This window comes from Gavialis gangeticus, unplaced genomic scaffold, assembly GCF_001723915.1.
Source record: "Gavialis gangeticus isolate Ggan-Ray unplaced genomic scaffold, GavGan_comp1, whole genome shotgun sequence".
Taxonomy (NCBI): Eukaryota; Metazoa; Chordata; order Crocodylia; family Gavialidae; genus Gavialis; species Gavialis gangeticus.
This window is the reverse complement of record NW_017729024.1, coordinates 12,606,268-12,626,208: the sequence shown is the minus strand read 5'-3', so window position 1 is coordinate 12,626,208 and position 19,941 is coordinate 12,606,268. Positions and strand designations below refer to the sequence as shown.

General features: G+C 41.8%; 1 protein-coding gene and 1 long non-coding RNA gene across 2 annotated transcripts in view; one reads left to right on the top strand and one right to left on the bottom strand.

Moving 5' to 3' along the window:
- The window catches only part of ADGRV1 (adhesion G protein-coupled receptor V1), a 576,350-nt gene that overhangs the window by 289,607 nt on the left and 266,802 nt on the right, over positions 1-19,941 (top strand). The gene's annotated exons all lie outside the window — the stretch shown is intronic.
- The window catches only part of LOC109297244, a 29,857-nt gene continuing 17,271 nt past the window's right edge, over positions 7,356-19,941 (bottom strand). Inside the window, exon 2 of the long non-coding RNA XR_002097257.1 lies at positions 7,356-8,315. This is a non-coding gene — a long non-coding RNA (uncharacterized LOC109297244). The remainder of the gene's footprint in view (positions 8,316-19,941) is intronic.

Sequence of the window (19,941 nt, the reverse complement as noted above, 5' to 3'; positions counted from 1 at the left end):
CGTAGCAGGGAAAAATTCAAGAATAAAAGAACAATGGTAAGAGGAAAAAGAAAAAAGAGACTCAAAACTTTGCCAACAAGCATGACATAGTTTCTTCAGAGCAACCAAAGCTAACTATGAGCCACGCACACAAGGAGCCATCCTTCTGAAGTCCAAGGATGGAACAACATTATTTAAAGATGGCTCCACCATCAATGCACAGTGGAAGGAGCACTTTCAAGAGCTCCTGATCTGAGGCTTCAGTGTAGAAGACAGTACGACCAAGTCTATTTCACAACACCCCATGAAGAACTACCTTGCAGATCCACTAACTTATCAAAAGGCCTTGAAAGCCATTAAGCAGACAAAGAACAACAAAGCATGTGGTCCTGGTGGAACAGCAGCTGAAATTTTTAAGCAAGGTGGGGGGAAAAAAGCTCTGTCACCATCTACATGTCATTATTATGAAAATCTGGAAACATGAACAGATTCCCAGTGACTTAAGAGATGCTAGAATAATTACCATATTAAAAAAAGGAGCTAGATCAGATTGTAGTAATTATCATGATATTGCACTCCTGTTCATAACTTGCCCATATTCTCCTCAGTAGACTTGCTTTCCTTGCTAAAGAGAGTTTACCTGAGTTCAAATGTGATTTCAGACCACCCAGAGGTACAAAGAATATTTATGTTGATAGACAGCTGCAGGAGGCATGCTGTAAGGAACACCAATATTTTTACCAGGCATGATTAAGGCTTTTGATTGAATCAACATGAAGGACCTTTGGAAGATCCTGATGAGATTTGGATGATGCCAAAATTTGTTCCCGTCATCGGATTTCTTCACAATGACATATCAGCAACTGTCCTAAGCAATAGCCATTATCATGCCCTGGAAACAGATCCCTTTGCTGTTAGAACTAGAGTCAAACAAGGATTTGTGATTGCACCAACACACTTTTCCATCTCATTGCTGGCAGACTTCAATCTGGAGTCAGTATTCAGTATTGCATGGATGGGAATCTCATTATCATCAACTGATTATATTCCATTGGACACCAACATAGCAGAGACACCTGAAAACTTTGAAACAGCTTTGGAACCTTATCATCAGTGATAACTTTGGAAAATCCTCCATATCAATTGGAATGACAGAAAAATTTAATGCCAGTGTTCTGGCTCAAGCAAACAGCACCAGCATTGAAGCCAAGTTTAAATGGCATGAGCTCCATTGCACAGGACACATCATAAGGATGCCTGACAACCAGCTCCTAAAACAGGTCCTATGTTCCTATCTCACAGATGGCCAGTACTCTAGAGGCCAGCAAAATAAAAAAATCAAGTACACCTTGAAGGCCTATCTGAAGAAATGTGGTATTAACCTCAATGTCTGGGAGACTCGAGCACTGAACTGTCCACCATCATGTACACGTGTATTGATCACTTCAGTCAAACTCACCTCACTATGGAGGTGTATAGACAAGAAAGGCAAAGGAAAGAGCTGTGACCCAGGATCCCAAAATTATTTGCCACATCTGCAATCAAACATGCAGATCTTGGATTGGCATCCTTAGTCACCTGTGGATTCACTAATGACTTTCCTATTTACTGGAAGACAGTCATCCTTGTATTGAGGGACTGCTGTTGATGACAGTGATTTATAGTCCACCCTTCTTTTCCTGATGGCTTGCTACCCCTATCATACTTATGAATTTTTGCTTTTTCTACCATTAGAAATAATGATACTTGTCCTTTATTTCGATTGTTCACTTTTTCATGTGTTGAAACATGTGACATCAGTGCATAAGCTGTTGGCATCTTCTGCCTGACTGTTATTTTGAATTTGTCTCCTACTGACTGCCAAAACTTGGACATATGAGAAATACTGTAGCATATGTTTATATTACTCCATAGTCCTACCCTCCATATCTTCGCTGCAAACAGTCTTGGCATAGTTAAAGACAGTATGTTTATCATTTTAATGCATAATGGTTTGAGAGTGCTTATCAATTGATTCATTCTAGCTCTTTAATATTATACTCCCCCCCAGTCATAAACATCAAGAGGGACAGAAAGCAGCACTTCCACATTGTCTCTTTGACTGCCCCAATGTGAAGCAGGATGTCTGCCCTGCTGCCTTGTTATTGCTGGTAGTGCTATACCCAGGTTCATCACCTTCTTCTCTTATTTACTAGCGCCTGTCTCCTCTCTCCTTTCTGTCCTGCTTTTTGCTGTCTTATCTCTTTCCATCCTGCTTTGTGCAAGTTGGGTGACTTTTACTGAGCAATTTTCCTGTTCCCAGTCTGCTCACTGAAGATTTTCCCTAACTCTCCCACTGCCTAAGTGGAGAGAAGTGAACATCCACTCCTACCAAACTCTCTTCTTTTTCTTCAACATATAAAATATCTTCCTGACATAAAATATCTTCTGTCCTCCTGATTTCATTGGGTTTGATCAGGGGCATAGCTGAAAGCAGAATTGGAACTTGCATGCTTCATATAGCTAGTACCATCTTAAACCCAGAGAGGCCCAGTTTGCAACTAAAACAGTGAAGTAACATGTTTATAAAAACCTACCTTCTGATTTATTGTAATTAAAATTTTGTTCAGGTGCACATGTGACCCAAGGGAGAAGGAGGGAGGGAAAACATTGAATCCTGGATATCCCATCCAGGGATGAGCTATGGATACCCTGCTGTTGGCGCCAGTGCCCCTCATGCATTGACAGGACCTGGATCTGTGCAATGCAGTTGGGCGAATTCCCCCCGGCTGGAGCCATCTCTTCAGTAAGGTTCAAGCTACCACATATTTGTCTCCCATCCTCTGCACAGAGAACTGGTCTGTTCATGGAGGGGAGAGAGATGGGGATTGAATTTCCTTTCATCGGGACCCATCCCACTGCAGGATGGGTCCTGCTGTGTTATCTCACAGCCCCCAGACCTGTGCACTAAAAAGGAGGGATTCTTCCACAGCTGGACCCATCCTGGATTGGAAGTGGTCCAGCTGCAGTACCTCCTGCCTCCATCCACAGCTCCAGGTAAACTGAGGACTGGAGGCAGGGGCAGGCTGAAGACAGTCTGTCAGCCAGGAGGTTGGATGGGTGAAGGAGTCTGCCTGGCTAGAAAGCTCACCTTTGAGGTGACTGCTCTCCAGCCAGAGGACTATGACACTTGTACACTCCCCCTCTCTCCAGCTTTTTCCACTGGACTTGCATGCCCATCCATAACCGCTGATAGCTTTTTTGTTAGACTTTTCAAAATCTGTACCCAGAGTTTGCTTTGATGCATCATGCAGCCTTCTCGACTTAATTGGTACTAAAGGGATGTACCTAAAGGCAGAGTTTGGTCCCAATGATCAATAGTTTCTGATCATGGATGGCTGAGCAAGTAAATCTGTGGCCACATAAGTATGTCTGTATTCATATGGCAGCTAATCTACTTGTGGTTACGGAGAACCGGGCACGGTGGGCCGAGGGTATACGAACAGGTGGGATTAGCGACGGTTGAGTCTGAGTGGCAAACAAGCTTACGGTTCCAACCAAAATGGTTTATTCAACTTACGCTTTGATGGCGTAGGCACGGATGTTCTTCAGTTACAGTATAACAACGAAGGGGTCTGTTGGCCCACGGGGTTCTTAGGTGAGCCCTTGCTTTCTAACCCCGAAGGGCTAGGGGCGGCTGCTCAACCTAATAGTCCCAGGGCTAGTCAACGGCTCATAAACGGGACAAACAACAGAACTGTAATGAAACGAAAGTCCAATGTGGACGAAAGCGGGTTGTGAACGATGCCGAAGTCGATGGAAAACGGTGCCAAGGTCGATGCCAGAACGATGGGACGGAGGGATGGTCGAGGATAAAAGCCAAGGTCGGAAGCCGTGGAATCAAGGTAAGTTCGGTTTGAGAGTCCATTAATCAGTATCAGAGTTGTAGTCGTAGCCGGTGCCAGTTAAATCGAAAGCTAGAAAATCAATAAGAACGAATCGGAAAATCGCTATTGGAGGAGACCGATAGGCCGCAGAGCCTAACTGAGGGACAGTCCCTGAGAACCAGACTCTGTCCTCAGTTCAGCGGGTCTCCCCCCGAGGGAGGGACTCACCAACCTTTTATAAGAATTTAGTGGCCAATTAGAACGCTCCCCTCACAGAATTTTCTGGTCTGATTATGTCAGGCAGTCAGAGAACTGAGCATGCATCTGACTAGGCTTTGTATCTGACTGAGCATGTGCATGGTGGAAAAGTAGGTCATGCTTGATTAACAGGCCTTCAGGTCACCCAGGGGGCACATGCTGGGTGAGCCTTGGAATTTTCCACTCAAGGACTAAAGTGTGCATGCTAGCTTTTGACTCTTCTGTGTTGTCAGCACCCATAACTTAAGATTTTTCCATGACACTACTTAGCTTGGTTTGAAGAGGAATGGGTGGTATATTTGGAATTGCCCAGTATGACTGAGAACCATGGCCTTTTGTGCGTTTCTCTTCTTGTGTTTATTATTTCTCGTCACCAAAGATATTTTTTGCAGGCTTTCATGATGCTCATTTTAGGCTCTGAAGTTTGTAAGATATAGATGATGATGGAGGTGGTGGTATAGTGCAATGTAAGAGACCTTGGTTGATACTTTCCAAAGTTCTCAGAGTTATTAAAACTTGACTGCAGTCTTTTTAGCACAGTTCCAGATATACAAAGCTGTTTGTAAAGAAAGATCAGTTAAGCATTTTCAGATTTAAGATTTTCATCATCAGATCATTTACCTTTAGAGGCTGGAAACCAAAGAACAATGTTCTGCAAACCAATGCAGCTGCCTAAAAAATGGATCATTCACATTTTTCTGGTCTTTCACAATGGGGAGTGCCAATACAAAGCTTCAAAGCATATAGTTCAGAAACCATTTTGTTATGCCAGAAATGCTGAGTTGCACAATCATTCTGGCAATGGAACAGATCTCACCCTTCAAATCCTTGTAAACAAATAGCTCCTTTTCTCTAGGAGAAAAGATACAGCCTTTTTTTTTAAATGGTGACTGTATTTCAGAAGTTATTTTCAAGATGTTTTTAATAACCCACAGAATGCCACAGATATTTAAGTGTCACAATGGTATTTTTTGTGATATGGTCTCAAGTTATAATTAAAATTAAAATCCTAACTTTTTAAATAGTGGGTTATAGTTTTTTAAACAAGAAAACACTGGGTGTGTATATATTGTATGGCTTTGATTATAAGTCTACATTTGGTTCCTCCAAATGAACCATAAAAATGGCACTTGACTCATAAGCAGGGTCAGCATATAATGGGGCCCCCAACAGTCTTGATTTACATTTTCAGTATTTTTTGGTATGAGTTAAAAATGCCAAGTTATTTTTTCTTTAGTTTAGCATTTTTAGTGCATTTAACCCTTTGAATACTTCCCATGGTTATTTGATTCCCTCATGGGATTTTTCAATAGTAATGGCAGTTCATGGTCTTTGTCTGAAATTATCAACCTATATTCAAGGAAAAAGCTATTTCTTTCGAAAAATGAACATGATAATGTAGGATTTGTTTATCATTGGAACAATGTTATGTTGGGAATGGGGGTGGGATTCGATCCATGGATTCTTGATTTTGCAGTTTTGCTTCATTAATTTGCTAAATATTTCATTTGTATGCTTAATTCAACCCATTTGTTTAATTTGAAATATGGATGAAAAAAAGTGCAAGGACTTAGTACTAGGTAATCTTGACCAGGAATGCAAGCAGATAAACCTGTTATCAATTCTGCTTTGTAAATGGTGCTCCTGCTGATTTTCAATTATTGTAAACCTCTCTCTAAGCAAAGTAGTTTTCATTGAATAAAATAAATAGTATTGTAAAGGTAAAAGATGGTCTTTTATCTGGTAATTACAATGTAATGTGCTTTAAATAATCTTCTCATCATGAGTTGGCATTTTCTAACTGACCCAGTTTGCTCTTAAAGTTCAAATAGAGACAGACAGATGGATTAACGGGTATGCATGCAGGGTCAGAATAAATGGTTTGCTAGGCTACATTGCTGAACATAGTTTTTAATAGTGCTGATCCTTTCTGACTAGGAGATTTGCAAAGCTTTGTGGAATAGTTGTCTTGCTGGCAGACAGCATTGTGTAGAAAACCAAGTGCTGGTGATAAAATTAAAAATGTGGCATTAGTCATCTCTGACTGTAAGTTGAATTTTTCTCTCCCACCTTGACCCTCCCCCACAAAAATGGAATTCTTATGCTAATATGAGGAAAACATCCTATTTAAGAGCAGCAGTCCGGCTGTGCAGTCAGTGTGTTAGGGAGTTGCCCATTCTCAGGTTATTGGTCACAATCCATTTGAATAAATGTAGTCATTGTACCCCCGAGTAAAATTAGACTTTTGCAACTGGATTTTTGATGTGGCAACCTGTAGTTCAAGCAATCTCGTTTTTGACTTTCTCTATTTGGGTATGTGTGACATTACAAGCCATGTTACTCACGCACCCAGTAGACTATAATGTACGTAGTGCAGTATCAGGAGGAGCTCTGTTGTAGTCCTTAACAAACTCAGCTCCATGCCTAATGCCTGTTCTAAAAGTTACTTGCTGACTCTTTTCATAATCTGTGCCTGGGATTGACAGCATTATTAGAGTAGTAGACTGGAGGGTTGCCCTGCTCTCACTTGTACGATGCTAAAAATATTTCATGTCAATAAAAAATGTAAGTCATAGGAGTGTAAGATATGCCGTATAGCTCAGACCACAAGCTCTCATTCCAAACCTATTGAATTACGTCCATAGGAATCTGTCCATTGACTTATTTGAACTGGACCCATCTAATTATTTTCTTTTCTATATTTCCATTTTAATATTTTCCCTTATTCGCATTTGGACCAAGAAACATAAATCCTGCAAAATAAACAAGAGTTTATCCTTATGCTAATTGTCTAGGTAGTTCCTGAACATGCTTCAGGGCTTTCTCTGGTGTAAGATTTTATATTATTTTCTAGAAAAGATTTTAGTGAAGTAGCTGTTGCTACATGGGCAACTGATTCTCGAGGAGTTTTTCCACTGGTTCCAGCCTGTATGATTTTTCCTGTTTAAAGCAGCAGAAAAATATTGGGAAATCATTATGTTCTTGCTGGTCTGTGCAATGGTTCTTGTTTTAAATGTAGCAACTGAGCCACATGAGTTATAGTCTCTTCCAATCTGTAGATGCATGGGTAATTTCTTCTAGTTTGAGATTGCAAATTTTTGTTTGAATTGGTAGTAAAACTGGAAGCTTATTAAAAGTTACACAAAGTTCATCAGGGCTGCCTGGTCATTTGAATATTTTTCTTGTTCCCCCCTTTCTCACCCTTGTCTATTTTTTCCTCTAATTATTGTATTGTTTTTCCAGTGATGGGACCCTGTCTTTTTGTGCCTGCTGAGTTTCTTCTATTGTCTATAACTCATTGATCCAACACATTGATTCTAAAATTTTTCAAGGACTGGAGTAGAAAAGTTCAAACTCTTCCATTAAAGCTGTACAACTCTCTTTAGTATCTTCCAATTCTGCCTGTTTTCAAATTTATGTCATGTTACTGTTTGTTTCTAATGCAGTGCTGCTAGCACCGTTGTGTTTATCAGTACTAAAAGACTACTGCTTTGTTTTTCTTTTTCTAGTCATGTTGAACTGAGCCTCAACTCTTTTTCCTCCCAGCAGACGTGTCCATGGATGTTTCTCCTCTTTTAAAGTCCTGCTTTGGTTCAGTATTCTGCTGCATTAGACAGCAGCTTTACTAGATCTGTGAGTAATGGAAACGTTGCTCATGCATTACATTACTTGAACGTACCCACCACTTAGGTAAACATTTGTTCCCCTAGGTCTTCTGTTCCAAACCAAGTAAAAGAGAAGAAAAGAATTGATATTTTGCTGTTTTCAAGTAAACAAAAATTTTCCACTGGAAATGTACAAGTATACAGAGGCAGGCCTGGTATACAAAAGTAGGCAGTGATGGCAGAAGATATGAGGTGGGGAGTGGGGTGGAAAAAAAGCAAAACTGACCACATTCTGTCTGGTTTTCCCTTTTTAAAGAGAATATTCCCCTTAAAATAATCCAGTTCATGTTACCTTTCCAAAGTAAGTCTACTACTACTTTTTAATTCAAAGTCCCTCAGCGTTCTGTTTGCAGATCAATTTTTGCAAAGGCAGTGAGAGATGGAACAACTCATGTTTCAATCAACATCATTTGATTCCTGTCCTCCTTTAAGTGTGAGTACTACTGCAGCAGTGGAACTACTCCTCCTGTGTCAGTAAGATTTATCCCTCATGCCTGAGAAGGTGAATCAAGCCCAAATTGCCAAAATATATTGTTGTATGTAGAGCCTGTGTAAGGAAGGAAGCAAAATAAATGTTAGGCATTAGGCCTAAAACTTTGGTACTAAAAACCATGTTGCCTTACTGAAAATCTCTACAAATGTACTTTTGGGGACCTTGGTTTGCAATAATATGGGTGTTTTGTATCAAACTCCATTTAATTTAATTCTGAAGTTGAAGTTCTTTTTGTTGCAGGGTTTTTTTAATCAGCAGTTACATTTCTTCAATAAACCATATATCACTATTAATCTGGCTCTTTTCATGAGGAATGAAGATGTTTTATTTCTGTTTTTAGATTATCATGAGTGGGGGTTTATAGGCTGTTTGGCTTGCTGGTGACTTTTGTAAACCAGTTCTGAAGGCCAATATAATCAGTCTGGCCCCTGGTGGATATTCATTTTATGGCATGATGGGATCTGATCCCAGCAATGGCACCATAGTGTCAGAGCAGCCTTTAGAAATGTTAAGAACTTACCTCAGGTTTAACTCGCATTACTCTGCATTCAGTACATCTTATTGAAATGAATGGGAAGTTGAATCAGATTCTCAGAGGTGCTCTGAGAATTACACCTATCTCAGGAGCTCCTGCCACATTACTGAAGATTTTAAGGGCAAAACTATTTTGCATATTGACCAGAATGGACTGAGCTTAGTTGTCATCTTTTTTTTTTTTTTGAGATATATGTATATATATGGCTTACGGCTTATGGCTAACGGCTTATATATATATAATTTGTATCTGAGACCAAATTAGCCAAAACCAATTCCAAATTCAAGTGTCCAGAACCGTAAGTGGCCCTACTACTGGCAAACATCCTCCGCCTGCACCTGGGGCTTCAGATGTTTCCAAACCCTTTGGCGGGCATCCTACTTGCAGGCCCAGATTCGGATGCCCCCGAGTTTTGCACGCCGTTAGCCATAAGGCCCTCAGAACAAGCAAGGGAGGAGAATCCTATTTCTATAACCTGGAATTAAAGCTGCTGCACCTCACTAGGTACTGAACCACACCAGAAGAGCAGTTCTCCTGCGAAGTGGTTCAGGAAAACTGCCTTCATGGACACAGATACACATATAAGCCAGGTTTTTGTGGCTGAGCTGGCTGTCTGGTCCCAGCTATAGAGAGGGAAGGAGCTCCTGAGAGGACCACAGTGATTGGTGGTGCAGTGAGAGTGAGTCCAGCAGAGCTGAATGGCTTTGAGCGTATGGGAAGGGGGAAGGCAGTCTTGACGGATGGTCTTTTTGCAAGACTGTGGGCTTATTTTACTAGACATGGGATGCTGTAGGGGCATTGTGAGGCTTCTGAGAGCTCTCCAAAAGGGGAAAATACTGTCAGTTATGCCTGGGGCAGACCTGGGGCTGGGTGAGTTGGGATGGGGAATTGTGGAGGACTTTCTAGAAAGTGGAGAGTGCAGTGGGGGTCTGCATAGCCCAGGGACTCTGTGGGGGTTAGGCAAGGGCACCTAGCATATTCATGTGGCTATCTGAGGGCCACTCCCAAGTTTCTTACAGTTAACATCAAGGTGTGGGAAGGTTGTTAGAGTGCCAGAGAGGGAAACAGCTTGAGGTGGGCTGCTAGGGGGCTGCAGACTGCCTGAGACGCACCTATACAATATCTGCATATAAAATATTGCCCAACTTTTACAGGAGGAGAGTTAGCCACACTCAGTGATCAATGATAAAAGGAAACCTGGTCTAAATAGTGACCTTATTTAAGGGCTTGCAATTTACATAAGGTTGTCATGTCCCTTTTTTCTTTGGTACAAAAATACTGGGCCCAAGCTGAGGAGATGGATGGTTGGATAAATCTCTAAGACTCTCCTTCAAACAATCCTGCAGGCCTTGTAATTATCATTCCCTGTTCAGGGAAAGTGGCTTGTTGGTCCTCTCCCCTTCTTAGCAGTGCTCCCATAGCTTCTTATTAAAATTTATATAGAACTCCACAAATGCATTCAGCTGAATGAGGGAATCAACCTGAGCCATCTTGTACTTTTATCTCATCGTGCAGACCCTGATAGAAATGGGAATATTATAGTTGCATTCCACATGGAGTCAGTTAAAAGCACTGGAACGCTGCAGCATAGCTGGAGACAGGACGCGCACTCTGTCTCAGGGCCTGTATTGCTGGGCTATGCTGCACTGCTGCCATGACTGGGCTCACCAAAAAAATAAATAAAAACATTAAAAAACTTGATATGGCTTGGAAAAATCCTTGAGCCAGCCTAATATTAGGCTGTTGTTCAAATATTCTGATTATAAGACCAGGGCCAGTCAGTTAATAAGCCAAGGACTAGGAGCCAAAGTCTGGAGGCAGAAAACAAATTGAAGGGCTTGAGGAGGGGCTTGGTGAAACAAGTCTCAGTGTTGACCAAGAGGGTACAACTGCTGGTGCCGCACAAAATACCTGAATCTTAGTATCCACTCCTTAGGGCAACCAGTCTCACCGTTACCTGAAGGTATAGGTCTGAAGACTGACTTACCCTGCTAATTTCATTGGCCTGAACTAAGTAGATTGTAGCCTAGGTTGACAGTTCTGTAGTGTAGTGTAAGATAAACTCCCCACTGGCAGTTCTCTATATCCTATGTTTAGATGAGGATACGTATGATATTGCACTAGGTCATTTCTGTCTAACTTTTGTGATCCTGTTATGTTTTTGACAATTCGTTATAATTTAAATAGAAAAGAACTGAAGCAAACGTGGTGCATCATGGTACAGGAAAGTTGTCCTTTTGTTAACATAACACAGTGTGCTTTAAACATTGTGTTGGAGTTATTAATAGCACCAAGAATAATAGCACAACTGACTTCTGATAAATACAAGTATGTCAGAGAATGGAAGCTTCCGTCAGAATTGGCTACTGTGCTAAGTTTGAGGGGAAGCAGAATCCAAACAGTTTGTGAGAAACTAGAAAAAAGGAAGCAATTCAGCCTTGCTGTCGGGTCAGTTATATTTGATTTACACCCTGCTTCAGCTTTCTACTGCTGCCAAGTTGCATCCAATACACACTGTTGAAGTCTGTAGGGGCCTCGTTTCAATTCATATTCTACGTCAGTAAGAGCTGAGAGACTGCAAAACTTACTTATTTTTGAAAAACTTCATTGTACTTGTTTAAAACAGTGAGCAGTTAATAACATTTTCTGACACATTCTTTTAGGTTTTTCTATATCCTCTTGTTTAGCATTGTTCCAGCAGAAAAGATTCTTTTAACCCCAATACCTGTTAGTTTATCTCATTCCAACTGTATCTTGCTTTTAGCATGGTATACTAACTTCTGCTCATGATACAAGTTTTCAAGACTTATGTATGCGTCTAGAATAACATTTATTTTCATGCAATTTTATATGCATTTTGAAGCTAAATCTGTAATATCCTCCCTCATAAGTATGGGGTAACCAAAAATGAATTTCTGCACATATAAAATTATCCTCTGTAAACTTCCCAACTCTAGCCTTGTGATGCTCCCTGGGTATTTCTATTAAATACTAATAGAGCAGAATAAATAATTTGGAAAATTAAGCTATTCAGAAATATTGATATACAGTAATGGTATATAAATTGCACTGCATTCCAGCTAATGGCCTAGGACTTTCCCACTAGGATCCAGGTAGGTGAAGTTTGCCTAAAATTTAGTGTTTTAGTGCTTAGGTGAGAACTATTTGTTTTGCTTTGGTGGGTTTATGTAAGCACTTTGTCAAAAAGTTGTCCAACTGAATTTAATATCAGTGCAAACAGTACATCATGATGCTGCTGTAAAATGTAGCTGAACATTGTGTAAAATGAAAGACTTCCAATGAAGCCATGCAACTTAGCAACAATAGGTGGTAACTTTTCTTGTGTAAGGAAACAAAACTCAGGCTATTTCATAACTATTTTTTGTTTTATTTAATGATTTTATTTTTATTTTTAAAATCATTATTTTTATTTAATGATTTTAGCTGATGAATGTTTTATTTAGTGATTCTTGAGACCGTCTCAGGAAATTGAGGGTGTCAGTTGGGGGCCTCAGCTGCTTGTACACCAATGCCAGGAGCATGGGGATCAAGCAGGAGGAGCTAGCCCTCCTGCTCTCTAGTGGCCAATATGACCTGATAGGGATCATAGAGACCTGGTGGGACTCCTCACATGATTGGAGTGTAGCTGTAAAGGGCTACATCCTGCACAGAAGGGACAGAGTAGGGAAAGGCGGCAGAAGGGTAGTTCCCTATATGAGAGAGCAGTACACCTCTCAGGAGGCTGACATTGGCTCCAAAGATAAGCAGCTTGAAACTCTCTGGGTCAATCTACAGGGAGGGACGAGGTGAGAGAAACCTAACTGTAGGTATTTAGTACAGGCCAAGGAGAGGAGCTGGATCTGGAGTTCTGTTGAGAACTGACAGAGGCCACATGTGCAAGGGACTTGGTTGTCATGGGTGACTTCAACTACCTGGACATAGATTGGGAGGAACACTTGGCCAGTTCAGATCCTTCACTCAGTTTCCTGACTGTGATCAAGGACCTCTTCCTGACCTAGGAAGTGCAAGGGCCAGCCAGAGGTGAAGCTGTTCTAGACTTGGTCTTGGCCAAGGGAGATGATCTGGTGTGTGCCTTGAACATTGAGGGTAACCTAAGCAACAGCAACCCTGAAATTATCAGGTTCACTGTCCGTGGCAAAGTCAACAAATCAACCAGCAGGATTGAAGTCCTAGACTTAAAAAAATGATGACTTCAACAGACTCAGAGCAGTAGTAGGGGAGGTGATGTGGGACCAGGAAGGGAAAGCGAATGGGGTGCATGAAGAGTGGTCGTTGCTCAAGGTTACGATCTTTGAAGCATAAAAGCAAAGCGTTCCTGCAAAGAGGGATGGTAGCAGAAAGGCTGGTAAGCCCTCCTGGCTTAGTCGGGATATTGCAGTCCTCTTAAAAAAAGGAAAAAGAGGTGCACGCTCAGTGGAAGCTAGGGATGGTTCTCAAGGAGGGCTATACAACAGTGGCCAGCATTTGTAGGGAAATGATCAGGAAAGCCAAGGTGGTGACTGAGTTTAGGTTAGCCACAGGAGTCAACGACCTCCTTCTTTAGGTATGTAGGCAGTAGGAGGAAAACGAAAGTGTGGGATCCCTGCTTAACACCTCGGGACAGCTGGTAACTGACATTCAGGAAAAAACTGAACTCCTGAATGCCCCCTTTGCTTTGATATTTCACTGGACGAGGGGGAAAGGCAAGTCAGATAGGGCTCATAGGGGACATGCTGGGACTGACAGCCTCCCCACTGTGGATGCTGAGTGGGTGCAATACCAATTAGAAAAGCTAGACATTTATAAGTCAGCAGGACTGGACGGACTCCATCTGAGAGTGCTGACGGAGCTGGCTGAGGTCATTGTGGAACCCCTGGCAAAGCTCTTTCAGAATTTGTGGTGCACAGGGGAAACCCCTGAGGATTGGAAGAGGGCCAACATTGTGCCCATCTTCAAGAAGTAAAGAGGGAGGACCCAGGCAACTATAGGCCAATCAGCCTAACCTCCTATCCCAGGGAAAATCCTGGAAAAGCTCATTAAAGAATCTATGTGCAATACGTTGGCAAAAGGTAAGGTTCTGAATGGCAGCCATTATGGCTTTGTTGCGGGTAGGTCTTGTCTTACCAATCTCATGTCCTTCTATGACCAGGTCTGTCACCACCTGGACACAGGAGATAAGGTAGATGTTATATACCTAGACTTCCAAAAGGCTTTTGTTCTAGTACCCCATGATATCCCGGTGGGAAAACTGGAAGGTTGTGGGCTCAGCTGTTTGATGGTTCAGTGGGTGGAACACTGGCTACAGGATAGGACCCAGAGAGTTTTCATGAATGGATCTGTGTCATCTTGGCATGAAGTGGCCAGTGATGTCCCTCAGGGGTCTGTGCTTGGACTGGTGCTTTTCAACATCTTTATCAATGATTTGGATGGGGGAGTGAAAAGCTCGCTGGCCAAGATGACACCAAGCTATGGGGTGGTGTGGTCATGTCAGAAGATTGGTTCCAGATACAGGCAGACCTGGATAGGCTCAAGAGTTGGACAGACTGGAACCAGATGAAGTTTAACACTTCCAAGTGTAAGATGCTCCATCTGGGGGCAACCAACCCTCAATGTACATACAGGCTCGGTGGTGACAGCTTGACTTGCACCACGGCCGAAAGGGACCTAGGGTTAACGATTGACCATCACATGAATATGAGTCTTCAGTGCAAGGTGGTGGTCAGCAGGGCAAGTAACACACTGGCATACATCAACCAATGCATCTCATGTACAACTAAGGAAGTGGTACTCCCACTGTACTCAGCACTGGTGAGACTGCAGTTGGACTACTGCATCTAGTTCTGGGTGCTGCACTTTATTAAAGATGTGGAAAAACTTGAGAGGGTCCAAAAAAGAGCCACCTATGCTATCAGGAACTTGCAAAGCAAGCCATATGAGGAAAGGCTGAGGGACCTGGGCCACTTTAGCCCAAAAGAAGAGAAGGTTGAAAGGGGACTTGATAGTGGCTTACCACTATGTCAGAGGAGTGCATCAGGACATTGGTGAAAAACTGTTCACTAGGGCACCTCTGGGGAAGACCAGGACCAATGCACACAAACACCTGAAAGGTTGCTTCAGGCTTAATAACAGGAAAAACTCCTTCACAGTCAAGGTGTCCAGACTGTGGAATAAACTCCCTCCAGAGGTGGTGCAGTCACCTACCCTGGAGGTTTTCAAGAGAAGACTGGACAGTCATCTTGTTGGGGTCACGTAACCCCAGTTGTCTTCATGCCTGAAGCAGGGGGCGGGGGATGGATCCGATGATCTGCAAGGTCCCTTCCGGCCACTAACAATCTAGGAATCTGTTAATTTAATTGAGCAGAGAATAAGATTTTTTAATTATACATAAGAAGGATTTTATTATTTAAATAAGCATCTGATAGTTGCTGTTTTCGAGTGTGGTGATATGTTTTGTGTGGCTTAAATGGACATTCTTGGATCAATAATAATTATTAGCTTTGTTTTCAATTCAGCTGAATTTTTTTCTTCTTAATGCTGTTTGAAAATCAGAGTTTTCACCCCATTGAAAGTTCTAAGTATTTGCAATTTTTATTAAGAAAAATCTAAATATTTCAAACTAAGAACTTTCCAGGGGTTGGAAACAGTATTTAGCCACAGCTGGAAAAATAGAGTAATCAAAGGGAGAGAGAACCATAAGATTATAGTCACTTGGGAGGCCAAAGCATGTTTCTTGAATGTAATGCAGGTGTCTTTGGGATAGCCTGGTTTTAGCAGGAAAGAGCTAGTTCATCAAATATGAAATATTTTTGTGGGAAAGTATAGGTTTCGACAATCTTCTCAGAAAATCTATCTGATTTCCTGTTAGCCCAGTCAGTGACCTACATAGAGACTAATATTGCCACCTCCACAGCTCTCAAGTAGTTTCACAATGTTCACTCCCCAGTGGTATTATAGATGGGCATAACAATTGTGCTGGTATCAAAAGATATTGGTATAAGTTGTCTAAGTGAACCTGTTACATCTGTATGATTCTGCAGTAGTATGAGTAACAAAACTAATCTAACTTCAATCTGTTTCATTTAGGGTCAATGTTAAGGTCATTTAGCTAAATTGCATCATGGGTCTGAGTGGGTTAAGAGGTGCTTTAGTCTCATTCAGCACTCCAAGATTCAGGGACTGAGCCATGCTAGAACTCTGGAAGCCCTAGGGCTAGGGACAGACATTCAAAAACCCTGAGCCTGAATTGATTCAATCTTTGCAGGTTAGTCTAACCTGGCTAGGCTGAAGTGGTTTGTAACCACACAGACATCTTCTCTAAACTGAAGAAATTCGGGCACATGCCTGCAGTGGCTCAGGCTAGAAGCCATGGGGTGGGGGCTAGAGCAGCCCTCCCTTCCCTTCCATAGTGCTGAGCTGAGGGGGGTGTGGCCAGGTCCTGGCAGGACACTCTGATTGGGGAGGGGTCCCCACGCCCTGTGACAGACAGAGGGACCAGTGACAGAGACAGCAGGGAGTTGCACAGCATTTAGTTACATAGCAGGGAGTTACACAGGGAGTAACACAGCATTTAGCACCCCATCAAAAAAAAAAAAAAGCCTCTCTCATTAGTTCAAGTTCTTCTTAAACAAATTTTTCCAAGGAAGGAACGGAGGGATGTTACCAGCTGATGGGTTGAGTAGCTCCAAATAGCTCTAAGTTGACACTGTCCTGTCTGCCTTGGTCCTATCTGCCTTACACAGGTGTCTCTCAGCATTAGCTAGCATACCACATACTGGCTACAGTCCATGCTGTGGGAGAAGGGAGGAGAGGAATCCCTGCTGGAACAGGAAGTGGTGTGGGGGGTGGGGGTGGAGCAATGGAAGCCAGGCAGATTCTGCTGTACCTGCAGTCTCTGCTGGAGCTACAGCTAGGGAGCAGAGGAGTGAGGCCAGCTCAGCTGTGGAGCAAAGAACCCCACTCAGGGCTGCAAAGCATCTGGGATGCTGGGTGACTCTGATTTAACTTAAACCAGGAAGGGGTCTGGGACAGACATTGCATAAACCGGTTTGACCCCAATCAGTTAAGTCTGATACTACATTCAACCAGGTTTATTTCAAACCATTTTCAGCCATTTTCAAACTGGTTTATGTGCACTGAATGTCTGTTCTGTTACAGGTCTAAACCAGTTTCTGATCACTTAAGCAGGTTTATGTGTAATGTCTGTCCCTAGCCTAGGAGTCCGGTTCTAGTTAGGGGTGTCAGAGTCTGGACTTCCAGCTTCATAACAGGAAACCTAGAAGAACTGAAAATCAAGGGCTCCCAGCCATTCCAAGTTTTCTTCCTTGAAACTCGATACAGAGACTAGGAATTTGTGCTAGGACCCCTGAGAACTACTACTCTGAGAGCCAAGGGTCTTGTAGTATAGTCTTTCTGGCTCAATTTCATTTTGAAAGTGTTTAAGTTTTTTTGGATATTTCAAAACAGAAATATTTGGTTGTCCCATTTGCAGGAAATCTTGTAAATTTCCTCTGTGTTACACAATGGAACAAAATGTTTGTAGATTTTTGGAATAACCTGTGGAATAGAAACTCTGATTTTCAATTAATTCTAGCTTTGAGCACCAGAATACTATGAACAAGGGCTGTATTAACAAGCCATATGACACTGGACAAATGGATACCCATACAATTGGATGCATGTTATTGAGTTCAGTTTAATCAAATTGTTAAAATTAATCTGCATTGTATGGACAATGTGTGCGCTTACTGTCCACTAAGTCAGCTTTGAAAGTGAATGCTTATGTGGTACTGACACTCATTGTAGATTGTGCCCTCAAGGTGATAATTGCTGTGAAATTGCATGCAGTTTTGAATCCTGCCTGTGTTGGCCGAAAAGTGGCAGAAGGCTCCAAGATACCACAAGCAAAACAGTAATTTTATATCACTGCCTGATAGAATTAAATGTAGACAGCAATATTTTAAAAGAAAAGAAATTAAATAGTTGGGATGCAGCTCCCGGAAGAGTTTTTCTTGCTCATTATTTCTGGCTTATTTAAGTTTAAAAAATAATAACAATTATGAATAAGACACCATTCAGTAACTTGTATTGCCGGAAATGATGACAGTGTTAAATAGATTTTCTTGTTGTAAATAGGTCCAATTACTGCATTATTAATTATATTATTTAAGTACTCATTAAATGTGACATTATTTAGTGGGTTCATGTTAGTTTAAAACCTTCATTAAAGGATTACTGTGGGGGATTTTGCAATCTTGTATTTTTCCATCCAACCAGGGTTATATTTCCTACCATCTGAAGATCTGGGAAACTTTTGATATAGATAGTGAATTTTGGATTTCAGGCCCTTGGTGATGGAGATTGTGCAATCTGTGGAGTTAGTGCGCCAAGAATATGGACATAGATGGAGCTTCACCTATTTCATTTGCCCCATTTGTCATCTTTAAAATGATGTTTTGTGATGCTGTCCATTAATCCCAAAGTGATCATTCATGTGGAAATTTCCCCCTTTGATATACAATAAGGAAAGGCAAATGGAACTAAATAACAGCTTGCTCCTTGACTAGCCTCCTTTATGTCATAGAAGCCACTGAAGGTGGCTGGTATAGCTCAGCTTTTGCAAAAATGGGAAAATATGAATCTGCATGGATGCCACAATTGGAAAAACGTTAGTGAACTACCGGTATATCATTACTGGATCTTACCATACAGTCATCCACTAAAGAGGCTGCCACAGATTTCTCAGCAAGCTTTGGTTTTTGTTATATAGTAGAAAAAGCATACTTAGCTGAAACCTCTATTCGTGAGAAAAATCAAATGAATTAAACAATTTTCCCAAAAATGTTCATACTTCTTTGAGTTTTGCCAGACTCCTAGGGGAAACCTTACATGTTTTGAAAACGTAAACCTTAGCATGCAAACCGTGACACCAGTGTTACTATGCAGTAGCGTTGGTGTCACAATTCATGCCTGCTGATGCTACATCGCTGTAGCAACAAGCTACGTCACTAAAGCAAGTACTAAATGACTGCGCAGTAACCTCTGTTACTATGCAGTCCCAGCACCAGATGGATCGTTTCTGACTGTACTGCTCAGTAGGGTCAGAAATTATCCATATGGTTCCAGGACTGCACAAAAATAGAGGTTACTGTGCAGTCCTTTAGCAGGTACTAAATGACTGAGCAGTAACAACTGCACAGCTGGAGACATATGTAGACATGCCCCTTGAGACTTGCACCCATTTGTCATTGAGGTGGTTAGCCATATTAGCCTGAAGTCAGGTAAGATAGGGTGGAATCTTAGTCCCTAAGGTATTACCCAGCCCTGCCTATTTATCATTTGTCATTGTGTATGTTACACTAAATTTCTCCCATGTAGATGGAAAGCCTAAAATGTCTATGTTCACTTACATCCCCTTTGCAAGGGGAGACAGTGTACTCCAAGGCCCATTTGCACAAATGACCTTTGGCTTGGTAATGCTCAGCATTTACAAGCCTGAATCAAGCATCAGTTCCCAGTCCTGAGAATAGGTACAGTTTGGACTGACTGTTTCTTGGATATGAGAATGCTTATGAATGCCAGCATGTGTGTAATATAAAGGAGGAAGAATTGCATCAAGGGTCGGCACAGAGGGAGCTGAGGTTTGCTTGCATCCTAAGGCGGGGGAAGGGAGGCTGAAAATTCATTGTTCTAAGAAACTTGAGACTGGTAGTCACTAGTATTTGGAAGGTCAGTGAAGGGAAGACCATGATCAGCCATCTTCTCTGTGAAGTGTTGCATGTTTTCTGTAGCATTATTCTGTCCTGAACTGATCCTCTCTGTTTCCTGTCAAACTTGCTGTCAAGAAAATATTTTGGAGAAAATAGAGTTCATAATTTTCCTTATGTAGAGGCTGGAAGCCAGACGTGGTAACAGCTGTAAAATTTCAATTTTTGTATGGTAATACTATGCTTTCAGTTTTTCTCCGTTTCATCTCTAAATCTGCCTGCTTGTCATGGAGTGGGGCCTAGGAGCGGCTATGATCCCGCTAGCGCCCCCTACCGTGTCAAGTAAGCAATCCAGCACCCTCTATTCTCGCCTGCCACGTCTTTGATGAAATGTACTTTTGTATATGGGAGGCTGCCTTCGATCCCCTTGTACAGGGTGTAT